The sequence below is a fragment of the Canis aureus genome, chromosome 5, assembly GCF_053574225.1.
Source record: "Canis aureus isolate CA01 chromosome 5, VMU_Caureus_v.1.0, whole genome shotgun sequence".
NCBI lineage: Eukaryota > Metazoa > Chordata > Mammalia > Carnivora > Canidae > Canis > Canis aureus.
In genome coordinates this window covers 84,107,917-84,133,994 of record NC_135615.1, presented here as the reverse complement: position 1 = coordinate 84,133,994, position 26,078 = coordinate 84,107,917, and the positions used below count along the sequence as shown (strand labels likewise).

The 26,078-nt window shown below is 47.4% G+C and overlaps 1 protein-coding gene and 1 pseudogene across 4 annotated transcripts in view; one reads left to right on the top strand and one right to left on the bottom strand.

Annotated features, from left to right (window-relative positions):
- Window positions 1-26,078, top strand: part of KAZN (kazrin, periplakin interacting protein) — a 1,010,042-nt gene that overhangs the window by 49,267 nt on the left and 934,697 nt on the right. The window lies entirely within an intron of this gene.
- On the bottom strand, window positions 333-1,808 carry LOC144313542 (tubulin alpha-1A chain-like; annotated as a pseudogene).

Genomic DNA, 26,078 nt, shown 5'->3' with positions numbered 1-26,078 from the left:
TCTCATGTGCAGGAGGTGAGTTTTAGGTCCATTTCCTCAGGGAGGAGTCATGGCTATTCCTAGGGTCCTGGGATGGTCTAAATTGACACTTAGCTCTTATCACCTGGAGATACGTTTTGGCCAGTGGGGGTCTTACTGCTCTAAAAGTCAAGCTTGTTTCCTGTCTCCCTGACTGTGGGAGAGAGAGTTTTGTAGATTTTGTTTTATGTTATTTTATTTTATTTTATTTTATTTTATTTTATTTTATTTTATTTTATTTTATTTTAAGACAGGGAATATTTTATTCAAACCCATCAGAGAAATGGACAGCTTGGGTCTGTAACAAAGCGTGGTGTTTTAAAGCATAGGTCAGTAATTGTATATGAGAGTATACACTGCTACATACAAATTAACTGATCAGAGCACACCTTTTCAATGTTCAAAACAGAATAAGCTTCCCTGTAAAAGCAGCACCTTTGTGACATCTTTAACTTTAGTATTCCTCTCCTTCTTCTTCACCCTGTCCTTCAACAGAATCCACACCAACCTCCTCATAATCCTTCTCCAGGGTAGCCGTGTCCTCACGGGCCTCAGAAAACTCTCCTTCCTCCATGCCCTCACCCACATACCAGTGAACAAAGGCATAGTTGACATACATCAGGTCAAACTTCTGGTCCAGGCGAGCCCAGGCCTCAGCAATGGCTGTGGTGTTGCTCAGCATGCACACAGCTCGCTGTACTTTGGCCAGGTCTCCACCGGGTACCACAGTGGGATGCTGGTAGTTAATGCCTACTTTGAAGCCAGTGGGGCACCAGTCCACAAACTGGATGGTACGCTCGGTCTTGATGGTGGCAATGGCAGCATTGACATCTTTGGGAACCACATCGCCACGGTACAACAGGCAGCAAGCCATGTATTTACCATGGCGAGGGTCACATTTCACCATCTGGTTGGCTGGCTCAAAGCATGCATTGGTGATCTCTGCTCATGGTAGGCTTTCTCAGCAGAGATGGCATATGTGGCCAGAGGGAAGTGGATGCGGGGATAGGGCACCAGGTTGGTCTGGAACTCCATCAGATCCACATTCAGGGCCCCATCAAACCCGAGGGAAGCAGTGATGGAGGACACAATTTGACCTATCAACCTGTTTAGATTAGTGTAGGTTGGGCGCTCAATATCGAGGTTTCTACGACAGATGTCATAGATGGCCTCGTTGTCTACCATGAAGGCACAATCAGAGTGCTCCAGGGTGGTGTGGGTGGTGAGGATGGAGTTGTAGGGCTCTACTACAGCTGTGGACACCTGGGGGGGAGGGTAGATGGAGAACTCTAGCTTGGACTTCTTGCCATCAGCAGGGAGGTGAACCCAGAACTGGTTCCCCCTCCAAAGCTGTGGAAAACCAAGAAGCCCTGAAGACCCGTGCACTGGTCAGCCAGTTTCCGAATTCGGTCCAAGACAAGGTCAATGATCTCCTTGCCAATGGTGGGTAGTGCCCTCAGGCATAGTTATTGGCAGCATCTTCCTTGCCTGTGATGAGCTGCTCAGGGTGGAAGAGCTGACGGTAGGTGCCAGTGCGAACTTTATCAATGACTGTGGGCTCCAGGTCTACAAACACTGCCCTGGGCACATGCTTGCCAGCACCCGTCTCACTGAAGAGGGTGTTGAAGGAGTCATCTCCTCCCCCAGTGGTCTTGTCACTTGGCATCTGGGCATTGGGCTGGATGCCGTGTTCCCGGCGATAGAGCTCCCAGCAGGCATTGCCGATCTGGACACCTGCCTGGCCAACGTGGATCGAGATACACTCGCGCGTGGTTGCTGCTTGGCTGCTGCCGGGCAAGAGAGGTTGTTGCTTCTTACAGCGCGACTCTTAGGCGGTCAATGCAAGAGAACCTCAGCTTTGTAGATTTTAGAAAGGGTCTCGGATGAACTTCTGAGTACAGCCTCCGAGTGCAAGTTTTATTTTCACCTCTAAGAGAATGACTAATTTGTCTCAGTAAAGAATTCCTGATCCAAAGTAATTTTCCCTCAGAAGTTAACCTTGTTTCTTGCAGTGTTTGGTGTTGCTGATGACAAGTCTGATCTCAATTTTATTTTCCTTCCTGTGTCAGTAATCTTTTTTTTCTTTTCTGGAAGCTTTCAGGATCTTCTCTGTGCTGATCTGCAAGTTTACTATTGCATTTCTAAATGTGGGTCTCTTTTCATATACTTGGTGAATCTTTTTTAATCTGGAGATTCATGTCTTCACCTTGTTTCTAACTTCCTCTCCTACATTTTAATTGTTCTCTAATTGTTCTAAAGTCCTCTTAGATCTGTACTTCCCACCGTGGTAGCCCCAAGACACATTTGACTGTTAAGCATCTAGGGTGTGCTTAGTCTGAACTGAGACATGCTGTTAAGTTTAAAATATGCTCCAGATTTCTATGACTTATTAAAAAAATAGAGCCTATCTCATTAACTTTTTAATATTAATTACATGTTTAAATGGTAATATTTCATAAGTAATGCATTAAAATATACTATTAAAATTAATTTCACTTGTTTCCTTTTACTTTTTTAAAAAGATTTTATTTATTTATTCATGAGACACACACAGAGAGGGAGAGGCAGAGACACAGAGACACAGGCAGAGGGAGAAGCAGGCTCCATGCAGGGAGTCCGACGTGGGACTCGATCCCGGGTCTCCAGGATCACACTCGGGGCTGAAGGCAGTGCTAAACCGCTGAGCCACTGGGGCTGCCCTCCTTTTACTTTTTAAGTTGGTATTAAAAAATGTAAAATTACATGCAGCTTGCATTTATGGGTTGCACTATATTTCTATTGGGTTATTAGCTATTATTATTATTATTATTATTAGCTATTATTATTATTATCTATTATTAGCTATATCAGAGAGCTATTGGGACCACCAGGGTTTCCCCTTGTATGTCTATTAACTTTCCCCTTACACTTTCTGTCTTTGATCTCATTTTTTCTGATATTTTATACCTCTCAGATCTTTGAAGTGTATTTTGAGGGACTTCTGAGCTCAAGCTTCTGTCTTACACAATTCATCTTCAACTATGTCTATTCTTATATTCAAACCCCTACTGAATTTTTAATTCAGGTGGTCGTGTTTTGAAATGTTAACCATCTCTAATTGTTTGTGGTTATAATCGTTGGCTCTTATCTTACAGATTTATTAGACTCTCTTGTCCCTTTGAGAATATTAATTAATTATGTTTATTTAAAAAAATCATTTCTTTGTTATTTTCATTTCTTCAGGTGTTCATTCCTTCCTTTGTTCAGTTTGGGACTTCTTTTTCTGGGTGTAAGTTTCCCTCAAGAGTGGGGTGAGTCTTGATGATGTGCTTGTAGTCATGTTTAAGATTCCCTGTTCCTCTCTTCCTTCTGAATATTCTTTCTATTCAGCAGTCTGTGTCCAGGGATTGTGAAGGATGATTGGGACGTGTAATTTGGTGAGTCTGCTGGTACTTTATCTTCCAGAGTGCAGGGGTTCTCTGCCCTTTTGGAGCTCTTTTCACACTTCCCAGCTCCCTGGCCCTAGGGTTACACCCATGGCTTCAGGTTAGGAATGCTTTCCTTGGCTGCTCAGCACAAGCAGAGGAAGGGTGACTGCTCAGGGTTCCAAACACTGAGATGGGGCATCTCTTCTCTGGGGACCAGAATTATAACTATGCTGGTCACAGGTTATTGGGTCACACCCATGATTCTGTTAGGAGGTGTCATTGCACTGCCCCCATCACTGATGTCTGCTTATGGTGAATGCTCATCACACCGGTACCTAGTGAGACCTGAGGTCAAGATTCTGGAAAGGCTGCTGAATGAATGAGTAATGAATGCATTAACCCTGCTTGGACCTGGAAAATATGTTTTCATTTTTATTAATTCTATTAATTGAGTTGAATTTGTTTTGCAATGATTTCCTCTAAATCATTAGTCTGTATTTTCTCTTGTTGGTACTCTCTTTGTTGTTGTTGTCACCAATTGTACAATCTTTGACTCTTCTTTGCTTGGCATGTCAGCCTGCTGGAATTTTTAATGATATCTGTGGGTGTTACTCCATCATTTCTTTTTTTGAACATTTATGAAAATGTCAAAATGTCCTGGTTTTAGCCCTGATTCTCTGAGTGGATTTAAGTTTACAATCTTCTACCCCAGAAACTTCTTTGTTTGTCTCTGTGTTTTAATTCCTATCTATTCCTGACTTATGACAAAACTGTCCTCCAATTCCTTGCCAGCTCACGTTCTGAAAGGAAATTCTAGAAGTGTTTCTTGGGAAGGATTCCAACACACACATGGTCGATCTTTTCTTTCTGGGCAGCCCTCCAAGGCTCTCATCACTATGTTTGTATCCTCCAAGTGTGGCCCACCTAATGATGTGGCTCCTGTAGGAAGTCTGTGCTCACAACCTAGTTGTGCATATGTTTGGAGCATCACGTCCACCAACTATTTTGTTTTGGGGGAAAAATTATTGCTTGCAGGGTTTTAAAAAAAATCAAGGACTTGAAGGATACAGAGAGAAGATATATAAAAAGGTGGAGAGCTGCTGACTACTTCTTATTTCTTAGATAAGTATGTAAAGACTCAGGGAAGGGTAGGGAAGGGTATTTTCCAGGTCATGGGAGGTACTGGTTACTAAGTGAGGCCTTGGCATCCTAGGTTGTGAGTTTAGGAGTATGACAGTTGTTCCTTGTTTTGTCTTTGGGTTTCTGGGTGGGTGAGGACTTTCTGGGTTGGGGACAGCCAGTGTGGGTCTTCCCTACAGGATGATCCTGCATTTGTCTTGTGTTTACTAATGAAGTTCTAGGATTTGGAAGTAGAGGAAAAAATCCTGCCCAGTGTCAGAGCCTCGTGAGCCACTGGATTACTTAGAGAAAGTTCCAAATCCAGGAACCAGGGCTTCAGTCGTTACTGTTTGCCACTGACTAGCTGTGACCTGGAAGTCAGACGGCCTTCCTGGACTTCTCTTTCCTAGTCTGTAACGTGGGCTTTCTTGCATGTGCTCCATAGAGGCATATGGAAATGCAAAATGAGATGGTATATGCAGGCGAACACGTGAGAGTTAATACCTGGAGGCCAAACACTGTTCTCGATGCCGGGGATGAGGGCCGTGGCCAGGATAATCCAGGCTCTTGCTCTTCTGGGCCAGGGGGTTGGACAACAAAAACACGAGCAAATAAATAATTTGTGACAGTGATGAGTTCAGACATCAAGAGCGTGATGAGGTATGGAGCAACGACGGGACAACTTTGAATTGGGTGCCCCTGTTTCTAGTAGGATGTGGGTGGCTACTGTCATTATAAATATGATAATAGCGATGATGGCAGTGACACTGACACCCAGGAGACCAGATTGGTCAGTGCTGGACACTTAAGGATGGGAACCTGATAGCAGTAATCCTGCTGGCTATTGAATGGGCTTGTACCCTAGTGCTGACCCCATTCATTCATTTGTTCACTCATTCATTCAGACGTTTATTAAATACTTACACACGCTAGACACTGCCTGAGCCCTGGGTACACTGTGGGGAACAGTGAAACCATGGGGTGTCCCCAGAACTCATGATGGAGTGGAGGGAGGGAGACAGAAGTTACTCCTACATAAACAGATACTCAATTGCTAACTTGGTAAGTAGTCCGAGGGAAGAGCACAAGTTTTAATTAGTGAGATTAACAGGCTGAGGAGAATCCGCTTGGGGGGGAAGCCAGGGCAGCACATGTGGGGGTACGATTAGGAGCTGCCCAGTCTGGGAGACGTGGTGGCGTGAGGAGGAGCCTCTGGGGAGGAGGAGGCTGTGGGAGGGTGGGCACTGGGCAGCAGAAGGGATTGGCCGGCTGGAGAACAGAGGACAGCAGTGCGGTGGAGCACAGGGGGGCGGGCTGAGGGACAGGTGCATTTGGAGAAAGATGCAGGGACCAGAGAGCTTGTGTCGTGGTAAGAGTTTTCGACTCCACCACGCTGGCAGGGTCTGACTCCCACCCCACCTCACCGGCTCACATCTGCCCTGCCCCACCCACAGCCTTTCTTCCTGTTGCCTGTGCTGTCCCCCACCGCGGTGGTGCCCGGCCCAGCTCCACGTCCAAGTGGCCGCAGATGTCTCCCGGCTGCTCTCACTGGCTCAGCTTCCTGCCCTCCCGGAGCTGGGCGTAGGCCGTCCGTGGCTGGAAACACCGATGGGACAGGAGGTCACGCAGAGCACTAGAGGGTCTGGATGGGCTGCGGGTGGAGGGATTAACAGGCAGGGTTCGTGACTGGTTCTCTTTATTCCTGGCTGTGCCGCCTCAGGGCCTTTGCACTTGCTGTTCCTTCTGCCTACGACACTCTTCTCCTACCCTCTTCACCTCATTAGCTCCTGCGCATCCTTCAGTTCTCAGCATAGATGTTTCTTCCAGGAAACCTCGTCTGACCAGATGAGATTCCCCCTCACACCCTCCAGTAATTCATTGTCACCCTGGGAGACTGCCGGGTTAGGTCGGCCTTTCTTACTAGACCGGGAGCTCCTTGAGCACCGGGTTGGGTCTGATTCACTCTTTCCGCCTCGCTGCTTGACACTGACCTGGCCTCCGGAACAGCACCTCATAAGGAGCCGGTAGGAAATCATGCACTGAAGGCCCCTGATGTGCCAGACACTGGTCTGGGGGCTGGGACAGGGTTGGGGGGGAGCAATAATGAGTAGAAACAGAGGCTATTCTTTCCACTTTTATGTACATTTGAAATTTTTCATAATAAAAAATTATATAAACTCCATCTTTATTTTCTCTTTTCTTTTTTTTTTTTAAAGACTTATTTATTTATTCATGAGAGACACAGAGAGAGGGGCAGAGACACAGGCAGAGGGAGAAGCAGGCTCCCTGCAGGGAGCCTGATGCATTACTCGATCCCAGGACTCCAGGGTCACACCCTGGGCCAAAGGCAGACGCTCAACCGCTGAGCCACCCGGGCGCTCCCAATAATCACAAAATCTAATCACAACATTATCACTACAGATCATGCTTAGAGATATGGAGAAAAAGTGATAATGAACAGTTAACTTTTATCACTTCTGGGTCATTGTTCAGAGAGTTCTATGTGCATCACTCTGTTAGTCCTCACAGAATGGCTGTGAGGAAAGCACTCTTACTATCACATTTTGCAGAAAGGGAAACCAAGGCAGACAGCTTTGCCCAAGATCATACAGGCCCCTGCCCCGCAGTGTTCCCAGCAGCAGTGTCCACAACAGCCAGACTGGGAGGAGCCTCGGGGTCCTTGACATGATGGATAGAGAAGCCGCGGCCTGTGCACAGGGGGTATCACTCAGTCGCCAGAAACGACGACCACCCACCATTTGCTTCGACGTGGCTGGAGCTGGAGGGTGTGATGCTGCGTGGAGTCAGTCAGTCGGAGAAGGACAGTGAGCGTATGGTGTCACTCACACGGGGAATATGACATAGTGGAAGGGATCGTAGGGGAGGGAGGGGAGCTGAGGGGGAAACATCAGAGGGGGAGACACACCACGGGAGACTCCTGACTCTGGGGAGCAACCAAGGGGCAGTGGAAGGGGAGGCAGGTGGGGGTTGGGGTGACTGGGTGACGGGCACTGAGGGGGGCACGTGACGGGATGGGCACTGGGCGTGATGCTGTACGTTGGCAAATCGAACTCCAATAAAAACAAATGTAAAAAAATATAAAAAAGGGATCCCTGGGTGGCTCAGCGGTGAAGCGTCTGCTTTCAGCCCAGGGCGTGATCCTGGGGTCCTGGGATCGAGTCCCACGTCAGGCTCCCTTGCAGGGAGCCTGCTTCTCCCTCTGCCTGTGTCTCTGCCTCTCTCTGTGTGTCTCTCATGAATAAAAAAATAAGTAAAATATTTTAAAAATATATAAAAAATAAAAAATACAAGGAAGATAGATAGATAAATTAATTAATTAAAAAAAAAAGAAGATCACGCAGGCAGATGGGATGGGATTCTAACCCAGACGCCCTGACCTCCGAGCCCACCGTTGATTGAATCTATTGCCTTTAAAAAGACACACTGAGGTCACGTGTGTTCTGGAAGGTCTGGAATCAGCCCCAGCGCTGTTCTCAGGGACATTCCCGCAGGAGCCGGGGCCTCAGAGCCTCGCGGAGAAGCAGGACCCTCACGGCGGCCGGTGGGTCTGGCTCCGCTGGCGCATGTGACGACAGTGACCTCGTGTGGCCAGAGCGCGGGTAGCAGGGGCAGGTCGTGGGATGCAGCCGGGAGAGGCCCGCGGTGGGTCCCCGGGTCGCCTGCATCTGTGTGCACACGAGGGCCAAGTCCCCAGAGGTGGGGCACGGGTGTGGGGCACGGGAGGGGCCGTGGTCCGAGTGGGGACTCGCGTGTCCTGTGCAGGCCGAGATCCGGGCTGCCGTCCCAGGGCGTCGGGACCGAGGGCCCACGGCTGCAGCCACGTCCATGCGGTCACTGGCTTCCCGGGCACCGGCCGTGGCCCACGGAGGACCAGCTCATTCAGTCACTGGGCAAGTATTTATCGAGCACCTGCTGTGTGCCGGGCGTGGTCCAGGTGCTGAGAATGAAGCAGAGACCGAGACAGAATTCCCGCCTTCCCTGTGCCCGGGTTAGGGGTTAGAGGTTAGGGGTTAGGGGCTAGGGGTTAGGGGACGGAGCCTTCCCCTCCTCCTCCCCTGAGCTCACTCCTTCCTCGGGGGCTGCGCGGCCTCTGGGTGCACCTGGGGGGACAGAAGCCCGGCCTCCGCCCCGACATGGGGATGACCCAGCCTGGAGCACCCCCCAGTCACGTGTGGGACGTTTACTCTCTAGTGGTGTGGGGGGGACAAAGTCAGCAGGTGATGGCAGGTGCCTGGGGCGCAGGGGCACCCGGGTGAGGGGGCCCTGGGGTGGGTGCTGGCGGTGGCGCGTGGCTGGGAGAGCGTCTGGTAAGGCAGCACGTTCGGAAGGCAGAGGGGCGGGGGGTGCGGTTTCTCGCTCTGGTTGCTCCCCCCCCCAATCCCGCAGAAGCCGGGGGTGCGGTTTCTCGCTCTGGTGGCTCCCCCCCGCCAATCCCACATGCAAACGTGTTTTCACTTGTTCAGAAGCAGCGGTTCTAGACGCAGCAACTCAGGGCGAAATTCAAATTCAAATTTCCCTGTTGGAGGATTTGCCGCGGGAGTCCTTACCTGGCCGCCGTGTGCACGCCGCCCCCAGAGAGGGACCCAAAGGAAGTGGGGGAGTGAGGCTGGTGGACACTTGGGAAGACCATTCTGGGCAGTGGGAACAGCAGATGCAAAGGCCCTGAGGCAGGAGCGTGGGGCAGAGCAAGGAGGGGAGTGATGGCTGCAGGGACACGGGAAGGGGAGGACGGGGCTGAGGCCAACGTCCTGTGGGGCTTCGGAGGGCACCTGGGACTGAGCTGGGCTTCGGGTGTGAAGGCAGCACCTGCTCAGGACGGAGAGTGACTTTCCCCACGTGGAGGAGGAGCCTGAGACAGGTGCCACCGGGGCTCCCCGGGGCCAGGCCAGGCACGGCGCCCTGAGCGGCGGATGCCCTCCTCCCCAAGTCCTAGACGAGAAAACCGAAGCGGGGACAGGTCCCAGGAGCAGCTTCCCCTGGGGCGTGGAGGATGCGGGACCCAGGGGTGTCCCAGTGAGAGGCCCTGGTGGGGTGGGGCTGTAGGAGATGCGGGCGGGGGGCTTTGCACGGCCGTGGATCACACAGCGTGGGAACTTCAGGAGGGGACCCAGTAAAATCCGTCTTTTAAAAGTCAGTCTAATGTCAGCTTCGGCGGTGAGCGGGAGAGCGGTGGCCGTGGGGTGCAGGGCCCGGGGGCCGGAGCCGGTGCTCCGGGGAGCTGTGACCCACGTCAGGTCGCTGGGGGGCTGCCTTCGGGAGCGAGACAACTTGACTTAGAGACAGAGTGGAAGTTGGGGGTGAGAAGGGAGGTTGCGGGGGGGGGGGGGGCGTGAAGGTGTCATCCTCAGGTCCCTTAGCTCTGCAAGCTCTGGGAGCGCGGCCCTCGGGCAGCAGGTGTCCTGGCCAGGCCCCTTGTCTGCTGCGGACGCCTCTGCGCCCCTCTACTCCCCTCTGCCCGGGGCTCTGTGTCGTTGCGCCCCTTCCTCCTCTGGCTGCCTCAGGAGCACCCCTGGGCCCTGCGCAGGCTTTTCGGAGTAACAACTGCCTCTTTTCTCTCCAAGTTCTGTTCATGCGACGAAGTCCAGCCTGGCTGCCATCGCCCGGGGATTGTCCCTCCTCCCCCTCCCCCGTCTTGTCCCTCCTCCCTCTCTCCTGCTTCTGTGCTGCGCTCAGAGGCCAAACCTTCCTGCCCGGGCTGCGGGTGTAGGTGTGGGTGTAGGTGCGGGTGTAGGTGCGGGTGTAGGTGCGGGTGTAGGTGCCTGGGCGGCAGAGGCTTTGGGCTCCGCTGCCTGGTTTTCCGCCGGGCTCTGCTATGTCCTTGCTGAGCCCCCAGATGGTGACATTTAGACAAAGATGGGAAGCTGCTGAGGGGCCAGTAGGGGGGAGCCTAGGGAGGTGTGTCCCACACAGTGCAAAGGCCCTGGGGCAGCATGAGCCCGGGGCTTCCAGGAGGAGCAGGGCTGAGGCTGGGGAGTGGGAGGGAGGCCGCAGGGACCTTGCACACCCAGGGCAGGGACATGCGTGGGGGCAGGGGAGGGGTTGGAGCAGAGGAGGGTCAGGATCTGACGGGCGTATTTTTAAATAGGGGATTTCGAGTGCTGTGTTGAGAGCGGGGGTAGGAGGCGAGGGTCCAAGTGGGGAGCCCTGCTGGCGGGTTCCTGCAGTGACCCCGACGCAAGCCTGGGGGGGTGACCCGGGGGCTTGGGGCTCGCAGGGTGACCCCGCTGGGTTCCCGCGGCCGCCGGGCTGGGCTCCGGGACTCAAGCCCGTATGGGGAGCCCAGGAGGGGGGAGCAGAGCACAGCATGGAGGGCGCCAAGGGCTTCGGGCCCTGCGGGGGCGCGGCCAGGCAGGGGCAGGGGCCAGGCTCCAGGCTCTAGGCCTCCTCACCCCCCCTCGCCCTCCTCCCTGCCCCTCCCCTCCCTGCTGTTCTCTGTGGCTTCCTGCCTCCTCCCCTCCCTTCATACACCCCACCTGCTCTCCAGGTAGAGGGCTGCTGGGGAGGGATTAGGAGGATCAGTAGACGATAAGGAGCATCTCTCCAGGGGCAGTGATGAGGCAGGCAGGGCACCCCATGGAGCCTTCTGGATCCCACCGCTCTTTGCTTGGGTTTCCCTTAGCCTTGGCTCCCATCTGCCCTGAGCATCAGCTGTAAGAGCAGCAGTGCACCCACAGAACTTTCTAGATGCTGGGTCCTGCAGCCACGGTGACAGGACCTTCTAATCCAGTTGAGGGCTCCAGGAGCCGCAGGCCAAGGCTTAGACCCGTCGGGGGCCACGCGGCAGGTGAGTGGGGATGCCGGGTCTGAGCCCAGAGAGCCCCAGTGTGGACCTGCACCATCGGCCCGAGGTGGCCCCTGAACCACCTGTCGCTGTTGGGCGGTGAAGGGTGGCCAGGCCCCTCGGATGTGGATGTGCCCTAAGGACAAAATACACACTGGATTCTGAAGTCAGGATGCAAAAAAGGAAGTAAATATCTCATCTCTAATCATTTATACTGATCACTCGCTGACACGATCATTTTGGGACATATTAGGACATTTTGGGACATATTAGGTCAAACTATTAAAGTTAGTTGCATCTTTTCCTTTTTGCTTTTTTACGTGCGCTGCCAGGAAACTAGAAGCTTCCTGTGTGGCTCACGTTGCGGGTCTACGGGATGGTGCGGGTCTAGAGTCTGGGTGTTCGGGCCGCTTGGGAGCCCGTCGGGCCACTGTCCAGTTCCCACCTCCCACCCGGCTCCCGCTCCTGTGACCTCCTGAAGTCTTACCCCAGAAGGGCGCCCTCGTCTCTACTTTCCACGGCACCTTAGATGGCATGTGGCGCAGATTAGGTTGTTTTTCATTTATCTTGTCTTGCTTTTTATTTTGGAGGCATCCTAAACTCTAGCGAAGTTGCAAAAATAGCCCTCAGGTCACAGGTGACCTCGGTAGGTGACACGGGAGGGTTTTGACGAACGTGTGCTGATTGACTGCAGCACGAACGGAGTCGTGTGTGACCCCAGGGGCACACGAGGCCTGCAGGCCTGGAACCCGGCCGCCCAGTCACCTCAGTGGGGCTTCCAAGGGTGCCGCCCAGCACCCTGCGCACCCAGCGCCACGGAGAGGACTCTGGTGGCTGGCATCCAGGGGTGTAGACACGGATGCAGCATGCTCCGGAGGGGAAAACGGCAAAGCCTGGGGCCGGCTGGCCCCTCTCAAGTCCTGCCTTCCCACTGCCCGCGGTGGCCAGGGCGCTGCACCCCGTGACTCGCGGCCGCCTGCAGAAGGGAGCCGGCCGGCGCTGTTCCCCTGGGCTGGGGCTTGGGCCCACAGACATGCAGGCGAAGCGATGCCATCCCCGCCCTACGAGGGGGGGGTGCGGTGGGGGAGGGAAGCAGTGGCTTAGCCGGCAGGCCCCGAGCTCCTAGGTCAGACCCCCGGGTTCTGTTTTCCTAAGATGGGAAGCCTCACTGATGAGCGGCTGTAGACTGGAGGACGAAAGGGAGGGGGCCGTGCAGGGGATTCACAAGAAGAACATTCGAGCAAAAGGAGGAACAGGTTCAAAGACCCTCTGGTGGGGACAGGTGCTTATGTTCAATCCAGATTCCGGGAGGTGTCCTCGATCCCTCCTCTTCCTTCACACCCCACATCCAACCCAACAGCAAATCCTATTGGCTCTGCCTTCAGATTATACCCCACATGCAGCCACGGCTCCCTATCTCCACTGCTCTTGTCTGCTTTAAGTTGTCCTCATCTTTCCTTGGATTATTACAGAAACTTCTCAGCTAGAGAGCTTCCTATTTCCATTTGTTCTCACTCAAACCCACAAGTCAGCTCTCCATGCACTGAGCCCCCAGGGTGAGCCTGTCAGATCATTTCTCTCCTCTGCTCAACGGCCCTGAAGCCTTCCCCTCCCCCTCCAAGGGATGGCCAGGTCTTCCACCGGCCCCGCTCTGGGTGCACTGCCCACCCCTCTTGTCCCTGCCTTCTCTGCTCTAGCCCCCCGGCCTCCCTGCCCGGCGGTGAGTGTACCCAGCCTGCTCTTACCTCTGGTTCTCTGCACCAGCTCTTCCTCCCTTGGAATGCCCTCTTCCAGCTCTTCATGGGCCTTAATCTTTTGCATTCTTCAAATGTTGGTTCACCTGCCACCTGGTCGGTTCTTTGGGCCAAAGCTTTGCATGGCGTCGTCTTCACTGGATGACAGAAGAGAACTAGCACATGTGTTCTAAGCTACACAACCCAGGTAGGCTCCATGGGTGATTTGAGAGCTTGGGGTGGCATTGCCTTTTGAATTCAACCATGGAGGCCAATGTTAGTTGATAATTACTGGTTCTTAAAATGATCCTGTGGGGTAGGCCACTCCCATTTTCTAGGAGAAAAAACCAAGACCCAGAGTGGTTAAGTAACCTGCCTAAGGGCACAGAGCTGGTAAATGCCAAAGACGGATGCAAACTGTGGTTTATTTAAGGCCAAGGAAAATTCCACTCTCCTAAGTGGATTAATGTTCCTGTTCACTTGTCACTCATGTCCTAGATTCCAGAAATATTTAATTTAGAAAAAAAGGTTTAAAAGTCAAATAATTATATTCTTGGTTTTTCTGCAGAAGGAATATTCCAAATACCATCTGCTCTTGGTCTCTCTTCTGTCGGGAGACAGTGGTGCCTGTGAGGGAATGACTAAGTCATTAACTGTTAGTGGAGGGCTGATAAAAGCTGGTAACAGCGCTTACTTATGGAGGGTACCCTGTGTGCTAGGCCGTGTGCTTCGTCTAATCTGTGACGGCTCCGGCCGGATATGCTGAGCCACGCCTGTGTTCACGTAGCCTAGGCACGCTGGAGCGGGAGTTTGAACCCTGAGGGTCTGAGTCCCAAGAACTCTTTGATAATGGGACAGGTGGAGTCTGGGCCATGGTGGAGCCTGGATCAGATGAAATTCTGCTCAGGGGCCGGGGGATGGGTGGTGTGACCTCTTAAGGTGATTCGTTTTCAAGGTCATTCCATTTTCTTTAACCAAAATGTCAGGATGTTATTGGTTTCTCTGAGACACAATGAGTACAGGGCTTTGCCTGGTTCATATTTCTACTCTGATTTGCTGGCATGGCCTCCGTGCCGGCTGCCTCTAATTTTTATCTAAAAATAGGCCATTTTTTGCTCTCTCATGGGATTGTAGCTTCTATCTGAGCCAATCAAAATACCCAATAATGGAAAAAGAGAACGTAGGCATAAAGATCTTCTGATTCTGTGATTGTAATGGGAACGGAGAAGGTCAGTGCTGACTCAGACCTCATTATGGCTTTGAGGAAGCGGAAGAGTGATGTATTTTGTACATCAGCTGTTTGTTGCCACAAACCACCCCAAACTCTGTGTCTTCAAATAGAAAGCATCTGCTCAGCTTGCTTCCGGGTGGGCGATCGATGGTGGGCTCAGCGGGGAGGTTCTTGTGCTCGCTGCTAGACTCCTCACGTGCCGGCGAGCTGTCCGTCTGGGATCGGATCTAGGATGACTTTGGCCAGAATACAGCTCGGCTCTCCTCCACCAGGCCAGCTCAGGTGAATCCTCTAAGGCCTAACGGCCAGATGACAGTGAGCGACCCTGAGTGTAGAAGACACTTGGAGTGTGCATGTGACTTTGAAGTCTTTGCTTCCTTCACCTTTGCTAACACTGCTTAAGCCACAGTGAGTCCCAGGGCTGAGCACAGAATCAGAATCAGGTTGTGTGCATGGTGGGCCACAGATGGAGCTCAGAGGGCACGGATTCAGGGAGTCGATAATGGGGTCACTAATATAATCCATCTTCCACATTTTGTGGTTACATGCGAATGCGTTCTCAACGTGGGCTGGAATGACATCCCTGGCCATCGTCATGTGCCTAGATTGCCAGACCAAGACACATGAGTCCCTGATTTGGGGGATGCACGTCTACTGAGTGTCTTGTGAATTTTCATTTTGGCTCATTTGGGAAGTTTGAAAAACTTCCCAAAGTTTGGAATTTCATAACTTCCAAAGTTATGGCATCACAGAGAATGGTCTTTTGTTAAATTAGAGTGGATGGGGCGTGAGTAAAGGGAAAAGAGAACGTTTCAGTAAGCAGTAAAACTCAAGAAGAAAAGGCAAGCACCAGAGAAGCCTCCAATAAATAACAAACTCGTATTTATGAGATGTGAGATGTGAGATTGTGAGATGCCACCGTGCTTTGGAAATAAACAGAGGTGCTAGGACGCTCCCAATCCTTTGGTTTGATTAAGAGGAGCTCAGCTGTCGATTGCTATTAGGCCAATAGTCAGGGTCGAGTACTGGCAGAGGGCAGGCGGGTGCTTAGGCCATGCTGCCAGAGGGTCTCTGATCGTCTGTAACACCAAGATTAATCAGCTGGAGAGCCCGGAAGCCAGACCCTGGGCCTTTTACTCTGAGAGGCTGTCTTGCTGATAGGACAGAACCAAGCCATCCCTTGGCCTCAAAGTTGGGATTCTCAGATGGCATCACCAGAGGCGGCCTAGTTTTATTGGAAGAGAGCTGGGCTGGAATCAGAACATCTGGGTACTGTCTTGAGCTCTTTCATGGACTTCCTGTGTGCCTTTGGGAAAGTCACATTCCTTCTCTGGGCTCTGGTTACCACTTACACGATTAACGTTTTTGGCTGAGGTCTCTCACTTGTTCTCCGTTTCTAAGGCCAAGTCCCTGTGTTGAGTCAGGGTTTAGAATCTGGGTACGCAAATCCTTATATGATTCATTAATTCAACACGTTTACTGAGTGTCTATACCTGCCAGGAACTGTTTTAGATGCTGTAGATACTACTACAATAATAAAGAAATTCTTGCTCTCCTGGATCTTCTTTCTTCTTCCTCTTCCTCCTCCTCATCTTCCTACTTCCCCATCTCTTCACCCTTCCCTTTCCTCCTCCTCCTCCCCTTCATCTTCATTGGAACCATCTGTAGAAGTGTGATTTGGCACGAACGCCATTCTGTACAATGTGTGAAGTTCTCTCTTTCCATGTACCACCTTACTTAACTTTTATGATAGCCCCATGAAAGTAAGGACTGTATCTGTCACTGCCCTGGGTATTTGCCATTTGCCCCTCCACATCCACTGTCCACTCTTCCTCACCCTGCTTTATGCCCTGGGAAGCCGACCTCATCAAGTGGCTTCCTTGTTCTTAGGCTTCCCTGTGGGTTTGGTCAATAGAGACTGGCAGAAGGTCAGAGGAGAGTGCGTTCAGTGTATTTGTTTACCTGGGTCCCATCTTACCAGGTTGCCATGGACCCTGGCTCGGGTCAGGTGTCCCTTCTGTATAGCTGCCTCTTCTTCATCCTGGTCACCACTCTGTCCTTGTCTCTTGGGCCTTAGGGTGGTTCAGTTTTCCACTGCTGCTCGTCCAAGGGGACTGCCTTATTCTTGGCTGTTTAAGTCCTGACCATGTCCTTGTGTGTCATCTCTTCATTAAACTCTCCTCCTGTAACTCAGTTTGAGTGCACCATGGGTTTCCTGCCAACTTTGACTGATAAGCTCCATTTTGCACAAGGGGAAACCGAACTTCAGCACTGGCTCTGCCACTGCTGAGCTGTGTGATCACCCTAGCTCTCAGCTCAAATACTGCCTTCTCAAGGAAGTCTTCCCTGGTGCCCTAAACATCCCCTGGGTCCAGTGTCCTTCCCAGGCCACTCCCAGGTTTAACCATCCGTTAGGAGGACTCATAGGACTCAGCATATAGTTGTGCTCATGGCTATGACTTATTACAGTAAAAGACTTTAAAGCAGAATTAGCAAAGGGAGCAGGTGCATGGGGCAAAGCCTGGTGGGAACTCCAGCACAAGCTACCAAGGGTCCTCCCCACAGCGGAGCCACACAGGATGTGCTTAATTCCTCTGGCACTGAATTGTGACAGTGTATGTGAAATGTTTTCTAGCAGGGAAGCCCATCAGAGACTCAGTGTCCAGGTTTTTTTTTTTTTTTAATTTTTTTTAATTTATTTATGATAGAGAGAGAGAGAGAGGCAGAGACACAGGCAGAAGGAGAAGCAGGCTCCATGCACCGGGAGCCCGATGTGGGACTCGATCCCGGGTCTCCAGGATCCCGCCCTGGGCCAAAGGCAGGCGCCAACCCGCTGTGCCACCCAGGGATCCCGTGTCCAGGGTTTTATTGGGGGGATGGTTACATAGGTGTTCTCTGCCTGTCATGTGCCCAAATTCTAGACTCCCAGAAGGAAAGTAGGCACTCAGAATAAGCCATATTGTTTGTACAAACAGTCTACGCACAGTGAGCCCCAGTTACCATTTGGGAAAGTTTTATATCAGTGTCGGGAACCACTTTCAATTCCAGTTCATAGATGCCAGCTATAGTGTATTGAATGATGCCCCCACCCCCGTTCAGACCTGCCCACATCTAATTCCTGGAAGCTGTGAATATGACCTTATGTGGAAAAGGGGTCTTTGAAGATGCAATTAAGAGTCTGGAGATGGAGACAGCATCCTGGATTATCTCAGTGGGCCTTAAATTGGATGACAAATGTCCTTATAAGAGACATGCAGGGGACATTTGACAGAGGGGGAGGGGCAATGTGACCACTGAGGCAGAGGTTGGTTGGCAGAGGTTACATCTGCAAGTCCAGGAACTCCTGGACCCACCAGAAACATAAGAGGCAAGGGACAGATGCTCCTGTAGAGTTCTAAGAGGGAGCAAGGTCCTGCCAGGTTTGGGACTTCTGGCCTCCACACCTGTGAGTGAATAGATTCCCATTGTTTGAAGCTGCCCAGTCCATGGTAATTTGTTATGGCAGCTGCAGAAAACTGATGCACCAGCTCTTGGCACGATTCTTACCCTATTATGCTGTTGTCGTAGTCATTTATATCACACATATTGATTGAATACATCCTATATTCTAGGCACTGTGCTAGCTTTTAGGTATCTAGTAATAAGGAAAACAGGGGCTCTGTCCTTATAGATTTGACAACGGGAAGCTACAGTAGGAGGATAGACCACAGACCATCATTCAGGCTAGAGGTTGAGTCAGTTGCTTCGCCCTACCTCCAAGTGTGTTTTGAGGAACTTTGCCACTTTCCCAGAAAGGCAGGTGGTGGATGCCGGGGTGATTGATTGTGTTGCATGCCCAAGATCACTGTTGAGAACCCAGGGTTACTTCATCAGAGCCCAGGCCAAACACATGAAAAAGGTCTCTTTGTTCTAAGAGCACTTTGGATCAGAAGGAGCTTGAGATATGCGTAGGGTGAGGGTCCAGTCGTTAATCTGGGCTTTAGAACAGTGTGCTGCCCTGGGTGTTGTGCACAACTGATAAATTATTGAAGAGTACATCTGAAACTAATGATGTGCTGTATGTTGGCTAATTGAATTTAAATTAAAAAAAAGAGAGAGAGGACAGTGTGCTGCAGAAAAGAGCTACACGTGGACAGTTCACTGTACTTCCTTGCAGCTAGAACCATAATGTGGATTCTGCATACGTAGTTATTTGCTTATTTGTTTATCATATGTCTCCCCCACTAAAATTGTGCTACCCAAGGACACTTTTTATCCCCAGTGCTGAGTACAGAGTTTGGCACATAGTCGGTGCTCACTAAATATTAATGAATAAATAAATGAATTCCTTTTTTCTTTTTAAATAGGCCTCACCACACCCACACCATCAGGCAGTTAATATTGATTCATCTGTCTCCCCCAGCAGACCATGAACTCCATGGGAGCACCAATCATGTCAAAGTGTTTTTGTGGTCCTAGCACAACAAAGGGTTCAGCTAAGACCTGCTGAATGAAAATAAATCAAAGGGGATAAATATAAGCACTTTCACAATAAGCACACATTTTGCAAAGTGTTTTGATGAAAAATTAAAGCAGTATTTCTCAGAGTACTTGGGAAGTCTCTCCTAGATTTGGGTCATTTTTCCTCTGAGTTTAGCTGTCCAGGACAATTAATTTTGTTCAGTCCATTGCAACCTGCCCTGAATTCAAATGCCTCAGTGATTTTTCTAAAACTTTGGCTGTTGATCTTATGAGGCTGACTCCCCCATTAATACTCACATCCCATCTGTTCTGCTCTCCAAATTACATCTTCGTGAGACTTCTTAGAGTCAGCCTCTAGAATCTTAGTTTCCAGATGATTTTCCCATTTGTAATAATGACCATTCTGTCTAATTTTTATCCCTAATATTTCCTGATGGACTTACCAAATGCATTCATGCTTTTGATCTTATAAGGGAGCAACGTGAAATAGACTAATAAAATCCATACTGTAACTGTTTTAATAAGTCAATCTGTCCTTTGCTGTCATAGAACCAAGCTTCCATTTCACTGTTCAAGAACTCATCAGATGAAATGACCTCCCCGTCAGGAAAAATTACTCCATATGGTAATGTAATCACAAAGGAGAAACATTATTTTCCTATATATTATTCCCTGCAGAAATTGTACTAGGAAAGCCATCATATTAAAAATATCTAGGATGCCGAAGTTCCTATTTGCCAGCCTGATGGAGTTTCATTTTCTTTATAGGAGAGGCAAACTCAGTTCTCATTGGCAGCATTTTATTTTAAGGGTTCATTAGGCAATTGTACATTACACTTGGACACCTGTGGAAGTGTAGATTATATCTACATGAATATAAATGCCTTTGTTATGACTCACACTATTACAGTCAATAACAGATGCCTTTTTAAGGACAGACACTTAAAATGAAGTGTGTATGGATGCATACACCTATCTTCCTTAAAATGTTAGTGGCAATGTTGTGTGTTTTTTTAAATTTAGGAAGTCAGTATGCAGAGAGATTAAAGCGTCTCTACTCTATTAAGCATCACCTTCCGTTAAAAGTGTGGTACTAGTCAGAAAACCGTATGTGTTTAAATTGCATCTTCCTTAATGAATCCTCTCTTTGAACCACATTTACTGCACAAGGAAAATATTTTTCTTCATCTCAGTAGGGCCACAAAGACAATTCATCCAAGGTTGAGTTGAGCTAGGAGCCCTCCTGTCTTATGAATTATTCAACAGTTTCCCACTTCAGAAATATAGGTTGGCTCTCTATTGTTGGTGAGGATCAGAGAGGAGGTGAAAAGAGGAGGGATCTCACTGTACAGAAAAATTGTCCTTTATCCTTGTTTTTCAACTGAGTTTCTTTGTTCTGGATGTTATCCAAAGAGTGCTGGGGATGAGGTATCAATAGTAGTTTGGAAAGAACATGGAACTTGAAATACAACTCAGCACTTCTATTTTTATGTTTTTTTCTTGTGAAATAACTTAAAGCCCCTATGCCTCAGTTCCTCACATGTAAAGTGAGGATAATTATTGCATAGGATTGTTCTGAAGTTTTAAAGAAGTAATGTAGAACTTCTGATTCCATTGGAGTAGCATGGGGAGATTAACTCTCCCCTCCCTCTGAAAACAATGATAAAACCAGATGAAATGCATTAAAAAGAGAAGAAAAAAATCTCTCTGAAGATTCCAGAGAGCAGTCAAGATAACAAGGACTTCAGAAACCAAATCCTCGAGAGAGAAGAAAATCTCATTCAGATGAATCCTGCGTTTATCTCTGCTTTCCCCACTCAGGCATTTGCTGATTCACAGCAGAGGGCAATAGAGGTTGAGCAGAAAAAGATGACCTGGAGTTATAGCAGTGTTGATGCATGAGGAGAAAGGAGTTTAAATTTTTTTGTGCCAAGACAGTTGGAACTTGAAGAGCTAATGTCCAAGAAAGGAGGGAATCACAGAAAAATGGGCTCAGAAGTTTCACATTGATGCAGTTGTCAAATTCTGAAGTTTCATGTGCATGGGGGCAAGACTCAGAAAACAAGTTCAGAGCAGCTGCTAAAAGATTAAAGAGGTAAACAGGAGTTTTAGCGGTTAAATGGAGCCTCTACAGTTTCTATATTCACAATGTCTGGCATTTAATAAATTACCACATATTATAGGAAGTAGTACCAAATGACAAAATCATCAGAAAAACAGATCTATGGATGATCCAAATATGGAATTTTCAGACATAGACTTTCAAATAACTGTGGTTTTGTTCAAGAAAATAGAAGAGAACCTGAAGAATTTTACCAAAGAAATAGAATTTATTTTAAAAAGTACATGGAAATGCTGCACTTTGATAATAAAATAACTGAAGTTAGGAATTCAACAGGTAAATGTAAGAGTAGATTAGACACAGTAGAAAAGAGAATTAGTAAACTGAAAGGTAGGTGAGTAGAAAATATCCAGAGTGAAGTTCAGGTAGAACAGAGGATTGACAAATACTGAAGAGTTTAAAAGACATGTGGGATGTGCTAAAAGGTCAAATGTGTGTAAATATAATCAGAGAAGAATAAATGGAGCAGAAGCAATATTTTAAGAAAATACTGAAAATATTTTAGACTCCTCACAACCATCAAGGCCTCAATTCAAGAAACTCTACAAACCTCAAGATAAATAGAAACCAAACCATTCTAATCATATCATAATAAAAAATACTAACAACCAAATACAGAGGACATCTTAAAGTTATCAAGATAAAAAAAAGATACGTTACTTTCAAGGAGGCAACAATAAGACCAATAGCCAATTCCTAAGCAGAAATGATAGAAGGTAGATGACAATGGAATGACATCTTTAAATTACTGAAAGAAATACATGCCAACCTACAATCCTGTACATGGCAAAAACAAAACAAAACAAAACAAAACAAAAAACTTTAAGAAATTAAGATACAATAAAAAATTTTCAGAAAACAAAACTGAGTTGCACTAAAAAGAATGCTTAAGGCAAAAGGAAGTTACTCCTAGATGGAAGCATGGTTATCTAGGAAAAATTGGAAAGGGTATATTTATGGTAAATATAAGTGAAATTTGTTAAATTCATAATAGTAGTAATGCCTTGTGGTATTTAAAATATAAATAGAATTAAAATACATGATGAAGTACCCACAAAAGGCAAGAGATAAGCAAGTAGGGTTAAAATGTTGGAAGGTCCGGCATTGTCCAAGAAGTGATTATGTCCTAACATAGGTAGATTTTAAGAAGGTTAGCATGCAGTCTCTATGGTAACCACTAAAACAATACTAAAGTACCAAGTGTAAAGGCACTGAATATTCCAATTTAAAGATAATATTACCAGGCTAGACTTAAGGAGACAGTAGCTATATACTGCTTATAAGAAATATGCCTTAAAGGAGGAGACATTGAAAAACTAAGTGCAAAAGGGTAGAAAAAGATACATCCTGAGAATCCAAACCAAAAAAAAAAAAAAAATCCTGGTGAATTGATAATATCAGTCAAAATAGACTTTGAGATGAAAGTATTACTAGACCCAAAATTTTTACAATGATAAAGTGTCTTTCAACAGGAATATATAACAAGTCTGAATTTGTTCTTAAATTTCACTGGATTGAAATTATACAAAATATATTTTTTTACCCCAGTGAAATTAAGCAAGAAATCAATAAAGAAAAGATAACTAGAAATTTCCAAATGCTTAGGAGTTAAGCTTCTTCATTTTTTGTTTGCTTGTTCTATCAATTACAGAGGGAAGTATCTTAAAATCTTCAGTCATAAATGTGTATTATTGATTTCTTGCTTAATTTCACTATGGTCAAAGAATATATTTTAATTTTAATCCAGTGAAATTTGCTGAGGTATGTTTTATGGGCAAATATTTATTTTACTTTGGTAAAGGTTCTGTGTGTTCTTGAAAATTATGTGTATTTTGCAGTTGTTAGTTAAGCAGAACATTACAAAATGATCCACAAATCAAAGATCATAAAGGAAATTAGAAAATATTTTGAGTTTAGTGACAATAAAAATCTGACATCCAAGCCATTAAATTAAAGCAGTGCCTGAAGGGAATCATTATACAGAAAGCAGATGAATGGATAAAGAAGAGTGCCATATGTATATGACGGAATATTACTCAGGCATTGAAAAGAACGAAATCTTGTAATTTGCAATGATGTGGATGGAACTAGAGGGTATTGTGCTAAATGAAATAAGTCAGAGAAAGACAGATACCATAGAATTTCACCCATATGTGGAATTTAAGACAGATGAGCATAGGGGAAAGGAAGGAAAAATGAGATGAAAACAGAGAGAGAAGCAAACCATAAGATACTCTTAATTCTAGGAAACAAACTGAGGGTTGCTGGATGGGTGGTAGGTGGAAGGTTGGGGCAACTGGATGATGGCCATTAAGGAGGGCACTTGATGGAATGAGCACCAGGTGTTTTATGCAACTGATGAGTCACTAAATTCTACCCCTGAAACTAACAATACACTATATGTTAACTAAATTGAATTTAAATAAAAATTTAAAAAAACACAAGAAAACACAGAAGGCATATGTTAGAAAAAAGTAAAAGTTGAAAAAAACTCTGTGATTTAAGTTTGCAACTCAGGAATCTCTAAAAAGAACAACATATTAAGCCCAAGGAACACCGAGAGGAGAAATTAAAAATAAAGTATCAAATCAGAAAAATAGAAAGCAGATGTATAGTAGAAACATCTGCAGAGCTCTAAATTGATTCTTTGAACCCTTAATAAAATTGGTAACTTCCCAGCAAGGGTAATCAAGAAAAAAGAGAAAAGAAAAACATAAAGAAAATATTAGCAAACTGAATCTAGTGCTAAATAAAAAGGATAATACTTCATGACCAAGTTGGGTTTATCTCAGGAGTAAAGGCAGGTTAACATTTTAAAATCAGTGAATTTATGACACTATTAAAGGACAAAATATTTAAAAAAAAAACCTGTAAGATCATTTAAATAGATGGAGAAAAGATATTTTATAAGATTTAACATCCAGTCATAACAAAACTCTTAGCAAATTAGAAGTTCTAATCTGATAAGGAGCATTTACATAAAAACCAATAGTAAGAATTTGACTTAATGGTGATAGTGAAAGTGTTCTCTTGGAGGGCAGGAATAAAACAAATATATCTACCATCACCACTTTTATTCAACATTGGACTAAGTTTTAGCCAATGCAGTGGGGCAACTGAAACAGATAAACCGTTGGTAATTTATAGACATAATTGTGTAAGCAGATAATCCAAAAGAATCCACATGTGAATTTAGCTGGGATGCTGGATACATTAAATGTGGAAAAATTAATTGTATTCATACATACTGAAATATAATTAAAAAATAAAATCTAAAAATGCCTTTAAGATGTGCCTTTAAAATAGCCCTCAGTATTGAATACCTAGGAATAAATCTAACAAAAGTATGTATGATGTCTACACGGACATCTATGTAGATTTTCTGGAGAAAATTTAAAAAGGGGGGAGTCATCACCTGTTTCAAGTGCTGCTGGCAGTGGGTGAGGGGAGAGTCAACCACTGGATGTGACAATATGGAACTTGGTGGCGATTTTGGAATGAGCATTTTCAGTAGAGCAGGCCAATGTCAAGGTCAAAGACTGACTCTCAGAAGCTCAAAAGAGAACAGGAGGTGAGGATTTGGAGCCAGCAGGAATGGACAATTATCAGAGTAGTTTTATTTTTCCCCATCCAGGATATCAGGGAAATAGGACGGGGGCTGAAGAGCAACATGGGGTCAAGGAAGGTCTTCGTCGGGTTCTCTTCTTTTTCTTTTGTGGAAGGTCGGGGATGTGGCTGTGTGCAGCGGAGAAGGAATTGTGGATTTCTTCGCCCAGGATTCTGGGCTCTGTGTCAGCCGGGGAGTGCAGGTGGGCATCTAGCTCTGTGTCTGCAGATGCCCCATGGTGCGTAAAAGGTCTCCTGAACACTGGTGGGGAAGTGAAGACGTAGTTGTGTCACAGTACATGGAGTAGTTCTGGGGGTCAGCTCTGGCTCCACTCCAGTTCTCTGTTAAAAAATCAAATCACAGGCCCTGTATCGGTTTCTTCATTGTCTCCTATTTATCCTGGGGATCAAGTTAAAACCACCGTAGCATGGCTTGGAAGGCTCACTACTGCCTTGCTGCCACTCCCCAGTCTCTAGTCTGTCTCCCACATTCTGTGCTCCCCTCTGGCTTGCCTGGGGTGGCGGCTGAGGGACTTCACAGCATGCAAGGCTTTCCATTTTGAAATCTAGAAAAGTCTCAGGCACACAGGACAGGTACTCCCCTTGCGCCTCCTCTCCGCTCACACATGCTCAGATTCCTGAAGGTCATTGGCAGCTCACTGCATGCACTTGACTGACTTGCCTTGGCCCAGCCATTGTTCTGCTGTGATATCCACCCCCTGTTTGGTCTCTTGATTAGGTCCTTTTCTCCCCTTTGAAAGCTCTGTCAAAGATCACATTTTCCAAGAAGGCTTCCCTGTCCTCCACTGCCTCCTGACCCCCATTCTGGAGTCGGTCCCCACTTGAGTGATCCATAGCATTCGGTGCTTACACTTCCCGTTAATTCTTATGACACCAAATTAATCTTTTAATCCCTCTGTTAGATTGAAAGTTCCTTGAGTTATAGGAGCCATGATTTTCGTCTTTGTATCCCAAATGCTTAGCATAGTACCCAGAATATATGATGAATAAATGCTCACCGAATAATGTGTAAACAGGCATCACGGTGGGTAGAAGAACCCAAAAAGGGTACGGCTGGAAGGAACCATAGAGCCCTGGTTCCTAAGCAATGTGTAGCTCTTCAGTTTGTCCTAGATGAGTTGTCAGAATTGAATCCATCTGTGAAACGAATATACTTACCTCATAGGGTGTTGTGAAGATAAAATGAATTAATAAATGTTGAATATTTAGGGTAACTTTTGGTATAACTGCTCTGGTTACCTGCTGTTGAGTAACAAAGCATCTCAGACATAGTGGCTTAAGTAGCAACAGTGATTTCTTTGATATTATCTCTCTGGTTCTGGGGGCTGGCCCGCCTGGGTGAGTCTGGCTTGGGATCTCTTATGTGATTGTAGTCAGACAGGCTGCTGGAGCTGGGTCTCTTGCAGACTTCTTCATCACACGGGCCCAGAAAACTCAAATGATGGGTGGTTGGCATAGCTGAGCTCATTGGGCATCTTCCTGCCTATATTGTTTTTCCAGCCGGTCTTCCAGCATGGCAGCCTCAAGGTAGCAAGACTCTGTACATGGCATCCAAAGG